Here is an 8,583-nt window from a genome sequence, read left to right as displayed (position 1 = left end):
ATTACTCAAAGAACTAAGTAATGAGCTAGCCCCAGTGTTCAAAATACTCTTTCAGGCTTCACTTAACCAGGGCAGAGTACCAAAGGACTGGAAAGAAGCTAATGTCACCCCCCTATTTAAAAAAGGAGAAAAATCTGACCCAGGAAACTACAGACCAGTATCACTTACCAGCATCACATGTAAAATCCTAGAACACATAATATGTAGCAACATCATAAACCACTTAGACAAACATAATGTCCTCACACCATACCAACATGGCTTTAGGAAATATAGATCATGTGAAACACAACTAATAGGACTAATTGATGATTTTTCAAAAGGTTTAGATAATAGTGAACAAATAGATGCTATCTTACTAGATTTTTCTAAGGCTTTTGACAAAGTTCACCACCATAGTTTGCTTAAAAAATTAAAATATTTCGGCATTAATGGTCCACTGCATCAGTGGATTAAAGACTTTCTGATAGGGAGAGAACAAACTGTAATAATAAATGGCTCTAAATCAACACCGATAACAGTAAACTCAGGTGTACCTCAAGGAACAGTCTTGGGTCCACTACTATTTTTAATTTACATAAATGATTTACCAAATTGCATTAGTTCAGGAACAAAAGTCAGATTATTTGCAGACGATTGCATAATATATAGAACAATAAAAACAACACAAGACACAGATATTTTACAAAGAGAATTAGATGAATTACAGAAATGGGAATCAAATTGGAGCATGTCTTTCCACCCAGAAAAATGTCAGTTGTTAAGAGTAACAAAAAAACTAAAACAAATTAATTCCACTTATCTTATTCATGGCAAACCAGTAACACAGACTAAAAACGCAAAATACCTAGGTGTTATAATAAATGAAAAACTGTCATGGAATCCACATATTGATGAAACTACAAAAAAATCAAACAAAGCATTAGGATTTATTAAAAGAAATTTCTATAAATCAAATAAGAACATAAAACTAAAATGTTATTTAACCTTGGTTAGGCCAATAATAGAATATGCATCCTCTGTTTGGGACCCCTCAACTCAAGAAAACATTAAGAAACTAGAACAGACACAAAATAGAGCAGTGCGATTCATAACAAACGAATATTCACATTTGACTAGAGTAACACCTTTAGTAAAATCACTAAATTTAGAAAGCCTTCAGGACAGAAGGCTCAAAAGTAAAGTAGCAATCATACATAAAACACTGAACCATAATCTTCAAATACAAAAACAAAATTTAATAAAATACTCTGAAAGACACAAAGATAAAGGCACATTCCTCGTCCCATATGCTAGGACAAATTTGTACAAATACTCCTTCTTCCCTAGTGCTATTAGAGCATGGAATGGGTTGCCTGAGCTAGCCAGGTAAACCAGTGACTTGGCAGAATTTAAGTCATTGGTTAATATGCATGACTAAATGCATGACGCGTAGGACGTAATCATCTTCTTTTTTGAAGTAACGTCTGTATTATATAAGATAAGATAAGATATCTATCTATCTATATATATATATATATATATATATATATATATATATATATATATATATATCTGAAAAGGAAACACCCTGTGACAACCAGCTGCCAATGTTAAGGCACTGGATTGTAATCTGCAAGGAAAGTGGGCAGAAATAAGTTAACCTGGAAGCGGTCAGTCATCAGTGAAGCAGAGGATAGTGGAATGACATTGAAGCAGATGAAGAAAGCTGCCCATAACCGAAATCGATTTAGAGGTGTGGTTGTGGCCCAACGCTTACCTGGGAGTGCACATGCAAATGAAAGTCAATTAACGAAACATTTTTTAAATTACGAAAATAAACTATGAATAAAGACTACCAATATGAAGAGTTGCTTTTGTGTGTTCTGTTAGTTCTAGTTGTATTTCTGCATGGAGATTAGAATAGAAAGTCTCCAGTCCCCCCAATAGTGCAGAAGAACCACAGCTTACGTCATAACGTTTTACATTGCATCTTTTGCGTAAAACAATTGGCCTGGCCTATTATTGACTTGAAAGGAAATCTTTGCAATGTAACTTCTCAAATGGTTAGGTTCAGAAATTTAATATTGCAAATATGTATTCATTATGAGTTTAGTACGAAACATCAAGTGATCCATAATCTTTACTTTATTGGATAAAACATGTACTTTGTAACAAAGTAAAATGACTCATTTTTTCCTAAGAGACTTAAAAACATTGCGTTAGTATTCTAAAGAAGCGTTTCCGTGGGGCATCTCACGCCGACCGATTTTCAGCTCACTAAAAAAAGATTTCCTTTGGCATATGTTCGCCCCATACGTGCCCTGCCCATTGTGACTGTTGGCCTATAAGCACAAGACCAGCATTTGCAAGAGCATCGCTAATTGTAGAGCAGTTTTGCTACGTATGTCCAAGATGATGTGGAAACATCTTGGATAAAAGCGTTCAAAAAGTCTTAGCTGCTTCCTCAGATCCACATTGAGTGGTTGAGAGTAACACTGCTTGGTACACATGTTTTTTGTAGGCAGGCAGGATACTAGATACCTGAACAAGCCGGCTTGTTGTTGACAAAGCTAGAACTGAAGCCGAATAACCTTCCTAGACTATAATAGAGTCAGCTTTTGTGTTTTAATAGTTATTCAAATAAAAACTGTGGACTATCTTTACCCTAACCCTTAAATTCCCAAATCCTAACATAACCTCTAAGTTTCCTAACCCTAGCTAATTCCTTGCCCCCTTAATCCAGTTGTTTAAATGAACTCTAACTCCTATATTCTAGGTTTGTATATACTAAAAAAAACAGATGAGCTGGTAAGAAATAAATTGGAATATTTTCAAGCACAATAAATGGTAGCACTGTATATATATATATATATTAGACACAAGACTCTTTAAAAATAAACAAATACTCTCATGTTTTAATTATGAAAAACTGTACTATTACTACAAATAACGTTATCATAAGAACTTCTATTCTCTTTAAGTCGATTTTTCAAATATCTTCGTTTTTTTAATCTCACTTCCATTTAATATATATATATATATATATATATATATATATTTGTGTGTGTGTGTGTATATATAAACTATTTGTCTCCTGATAAAACAAATTACATAGTACTTAACAATATTCATAATATAAATTCATACAATTATCTAGAAATTTGTATCCAGGTATCTGGTCTTCATTATTAATACCGAAATTCATTGTGGTCAACAAAATAACAAGGAATAGAGATGTACTTTCCAAAAATCTCAATGCTTACCAGTTGTATTTTGTATCAACTCTTTTTACTACCTCTAGTTCGTTTGCTCATTTGTTTTTTATAATGTTTTGAAGTCATACATTGAAAGGCGATAAGCATTCGCCTTCGCCTTAGCCTGACGAAAGGTTGGGTCACCACACATGATATGTCTACCATATTTCTCCATTCCTTTCTATCTGCCTCTGATGCAGCCTTAATTCCAAATAATATTTTTAAATGGTAGAGCTCAGAAAATTTACTTCTGCAGTTATGAAACGTGCACACAATTTAACATATATCTTAAAAAAACACAGCTAGCTGATTTACGTTTTTCTGCCATATATGAAAATCTCTAATACTGTCAACACCCCTGATTGAGCACAGATATTTTTTATAGAATCTTTAAATTAGTATATATATATGACGAATAAACGCTTTTCAAAACTTTTTCCTGGTAGATATGAATTTGGTTAAGAACTAGTAGAAACATTATTATCAATGAAAAGTCAAATTTTTTATAACTCTGCGTAACTTCTACTTCTGCTTATTTCATTCATCCATCCATCCCAGTGTCACTACTGCCCATGGAGGTCCCTGGCCTGCTTTAGCACATCTTTCCATTCTGATCTATCCTGTGGAGGTCCCTGGCCTGCTTTAGCACATCTCTCCATTCTGATCTATCCTGTGGAGGTCCATGGCCTGCTTTAGCACATCTCTCCATTCTGATCTATCCTGTGGAGGTCGCTGGCCTGCTTTAGCACATCTCTCCATTCTGATCTATCCTGTGGAGGGCCCTGGCCTGCTTTAGCACATCTCTCCATTCTGATCTATCCTGTGGAGGGCCCTGGCCTGCTTGAGCACATCTCTCCATTCTGATCTATCCTGTGGATGTCCCTGGCCTGCTTTAGCACATCTCTCCATTCTGATCTATCCTGTGGATGTCCCTGGCCTGCTTTAGCACATCTTTCCATTCTGATCTATCCTGTGGATGTCCCTGGCCTGCTTTAGCACATCTCTCCATTCTGATCTATCCTGTGGAGGTCCCTGGCCTGCTTTAGCACATCTCTCCATTCTGATCTATCCTGTGGAGGTCCCTGGCCTGCTTTAGCACATCTTTCCATTCTGATCTATCCTGTGGAGGTCCCTGGCCTGCTTTAGCACATCTTTCCATTCTGATCTATCCTGTGGAGGTCCCTGGCCTGCTTTAGCACATCTTTCCATTCTGATCTATCCTGTGGAGGTCCCTGGCCTGCTTTAGCACATCTTTCCATTCTGATCTATCCTGTGGAGGTCCCTGGCCTGCTTTAGCACATCTCTCCATTCTGATCTATCCTGTGGAGTTCCATGGCCTGCTTTAGCACATCTCTCCATTCTGATCTATCCTGTGGAGGTCCCTGGCCTGCTTTAGCACATCTCTCCATTCTGATCTATCCTGTGGATGTCCCTGGCCTGCTTTAGCACATCTCTCCATTCTGATCTATCCTGTGGATGTCCCTGGCCTGCTTTAGCACATCTTTCCATTCTGATCTATCCTGTGGAGGGCCCTGGCCTGCTTGAGCACATCTCTCCATTCTGATCTATCCTGTGGATGTCCCTGGCCTGCTTTAGCACATCTTTCAATTCTGATCTATCCTGTGGAGGTTCCTGGCCTGCTTTAGCACATCTCTCCATTCTGATCTATCCTGTGGATGTCCCTGGCCTGCTTTAGCACATCTTTCCATTCTGATCTATCCTGTGGATGTCCCTGGCCTGCTTCAGCACATCTCTCCATTCTGATCTATCCTGTGGAGGTCCCTGGCCTGCTTTAGCACATCTCTCCATTCTGATCTATCCTGTGGAGGTCCCTGGCCTGCTTTAGCACATCTCTCCATTCTGATCTATCCTGTGGATGTCCCTGGCCTGCTTTAGCACATCTTTCCATTCTGATCTATCCTGTGGAGGTCCCTGGCCTGCTTTAGCACATCTTTCCATTCTGATCTATCCTGTGGAGGTCCCTGGCCTGCTTTAGCACATCTCTCCATTCTGATCTATCCTGTGGAGGTCCCTGGCCTGCTTTAGCACATCTCTCCATTCTGATCTATCCTGTGGATGTCCCTGGCCTGCTTTAGCACATCTCTCCATTCTGATCTATCCTGTGGATGTCCCTGGCCTGCTTTAGCACATCTTTCCATTCTGATCTATCCTGTGGAGGGCCCTGGCCTGCTTGAGCACATCTCTCCATTCTGATCTATCCTGTGGATGTCCCTGGCCTGCTTTAGCACATCTTTCCATTCTGATCTATCCTGTGGAGGTCCCTGGCCTGCTTTAGCACATCTCTCCATTCTGATCTATCCTGTGGATGTCCCTGGCCTGCTTTAGCACATCTTTCCATTCTGATCTATCCTGTGGATGTCCCTGGCCTGCTTTAGCACATCTCTCCATTCTGATCTATCCTGTGGAGGTCCCATGCCTGCTTTAGCACATCTTTCCATTCTGATCTATCCTGTGGAGGTCCCTGGCCTGCTTTAGCACATCTTTCCATTCTGATCTATCCTGTGGAGGTCCCTGGCCTGCTTTAGCACTTCTTTCCATTCTGATATATCCTGTGGAGGTCCCTGGCCTGCTTTAGCACATCTCTCCATTCTGATCTATCCTGTGGAGGTCCCTGGCCTGCTTTAGCACATCTCTCCATTCTGATCTATCCTGTGGAGGTCCCTGGCCTGCTTTAGCACATCTCTCCATTCTGATCTATCCTGTGGATGTCCCTGGCCTGCTTTAGCACATCTCTCCATTCTGATCTATCCTGTGGAGGTCCCTGGCCTGCTTTAGCACATCTCTCCATTCTGATCTATCCTGTGGATGTCCCTGGCCTGCTTGAGCACATCTCTCCATTCTGATCTATCCTGTGGATGTCCCTGGCCTGCTTTAGCACATCTTTCCATTCTGATCTATCCTGTGGAGGGCCCTGGCCTGCTTGAGCACATCTCTCCATTCTGATCTATCCTGTGGATGTCCCTGGCCTGCTTTAGCACATCTTTCAATTCTGATCTATCCTGTGGAGGTTCCTGGCCTGCTTTAGCACATCTCTCCATTCTGATCTATCCTGTGGATGTCCCTGGCCTGCTTTAGCACATCTCTCCATTCTGATCTATCCTGTGGAGGTCCCTGGCCTGCTTTAGCACATCTCTCCATTCTGATCTATCCTGTGGAGGTCCCTGGCCTGCTTTAGCACATCTCTCCATTCTGATCTATCCTGTGGAGGTCCCTGGCCTGCTTTAGCACATCTCTCCATTCTGATCTATCCTGTGGATGTCCCTGGCCTGCTTGAGCACATCTCTCCATTCTGATCTATCCTGTGGATGTCCCTGGCCTGCTTTAGCACATCTTTCCATTCTGATCTATCCTGTGGAGGGCCCTGGCCTGCTTGAGCACATCTCTCCATTCTGATCTATCCTGTGGATGTCCCTGGCCTGCTTTAGCACATCTTTCAATTCTGATCTATCCTGTGGAGGTTCCTGGCCTGCTTTAGCACATCTCTCCATTCTGATCTATCCTGTGGATGTCCCTGGCCTGCTTTAGCACATCTTTCCATTCTGATCTATCCTGTGGATGTCCCTGGCCTGCTTCAGCACATCTCTCCATTCTGATCTATCCTGTGGAGGTCGCTGGCCTGCTTTAGCACATCTCTCCATTCTGATCTATCCTGTGGAGGTCCCTGGCCTGCTTTAGCACATCTCTCCATTCTGATCTATCCTGTGGATGTCCCTGGCCTGCTTTAGCACATCTTTCCATTCTGATCTATCCTGTGGAGGTCCCTGGCCTGCTTTAGCACATCTTTCCATTCTGATCTATCCTGTGGAGGTCCCTGGCCTGCTTTAGCACATCTCTCCATTCTGATCTATCCTGTGGAGGTCCCTGGCCTGCTTTAGCACATCTCTCCATTCTGATCTATCCTGTGGATGTCCCTGGCCTGCTTTAGCACATCTCTCCATTCTGATCTATCCTGTGGAGGGCCCTGGCCTGCTTTAGCACATCTTTCCATTCTGATCTATCCTGTGGAGGGCCCTGGCCTGCTTGAGCACATCTCTCCATTCTGATCTATCCTGTGGATGTCCCTGGCCTGCTTTAGCACATCTTTCCATTCTGATCTATCCTGTGGAGGTCCCTGGCCTGCTTTAGCACATCTCTCCATTCTGATCTATCCTGTGGATGTCCCTGGCCTGCTTTAGCACATCTTTCCATTCTGATCTATCCTGTGGATGTCCCTGGCCTGCTTTAGCACATCTCTCCATTCTGATCTATCCTGTGGAGGTCCCTGGCCTGCTTTAGCACATCTTTCCATTCTAATCTATCCTGTGGAGGTCCCTGGCCTGCTTTAGCACATCTTTCCATTCTGATCTATCCTGTGGAGGTCCCTGGCCTGCTTTAGCACTTCTTTCCATTCTGATCTATCCTGTGGAGGTCCCTGGCCTGCTTTAGCACATCTCTCCATTCTGATCTATCCTGTGGAGGTCCCTGGCCTGCTTTAGCACATCTCTCCATTCTGATCTATCCTGTGGAGGTCCCTGGCCTGCTTTAGCACATCTCTCCATTCTGATCTATCCTGTGGAGGTCCCTGGCCTGCTTTAGCACATCTCTCCATTCTGATCTATCCTGTGGATGTCCCTGGCCTGCTTGAGCACATCTCTCCATTCTGATCTATCCTGTGGAGGTCCCTGGCCTGCTTTAGCACATCTTTCCATTCTGATCTATCCTGTGGATGTCCCTGGCCTGCTTTAGCACATCTCTCCATTCTGATCTATCCACTGGAGGTCCCTGGCCTGCTTGAGCACATCTCTCCATTCTGATCTATCCTGTGGATGTCCCTGGCCTGCTTTAGCACATCTCTCCATTCTGATGTATCCTGTGGAGGTCCCTGGCCTGCTTTAGCACATCTCTCCATTCTGATGTATCCTGTGGAGGTCCCTGGCCTGCTTTAGCACATCTCTCCATTCTGATCTATCCTGTGGAGGTCCCTTGCCTGCTTTAGCACATCTCTCCATTCTGATCTATCCTGTGCTTTACGCCTCCATGCCTGGACTCTAAGATGTTGGTAGGTCTGCCTCTACGTCATCAAGCCACCGTGCTCGTGGTCTGCCTCTACGTCCTCAAGCCACCGTGCTCGTGGTCTGCCTCTACGTCATCAAGCCACCGTGATCGTGGTCTGCCTCTACGTCATCAAGCCACCGTGCTCGTGGTCTGCCTCTACGTCATCAAGCCACCGTGCTCGTGGTCTGCCTCTACGTCATCAAGCCACCGTGCTCGTGGTCTGCCTCTACGTCATCAAGCCACCGTGCTCGTGGTCTACCTCTACGTCATCAAGCCACCGTGCTCGTGGTCT

Source organism: Biomphalaria glabrata, chromosome 1 (genome assembly GCF_947242115.1).
Source record: "Biomphalaria glabrata chromosome 1, xgBioGlab47.1, whole genome shotgun sequence".
In the NCBI taxonomy this organism is placed as follows: domain Eukaryota; kingdom Metazoa; phylum Mollusca; class Gastropoda; family Planorbidae; genus Biomphalaria; species Biomphalaria glabrata.
Note: the sequence above shows the minus strand (reverse complement) of the source record.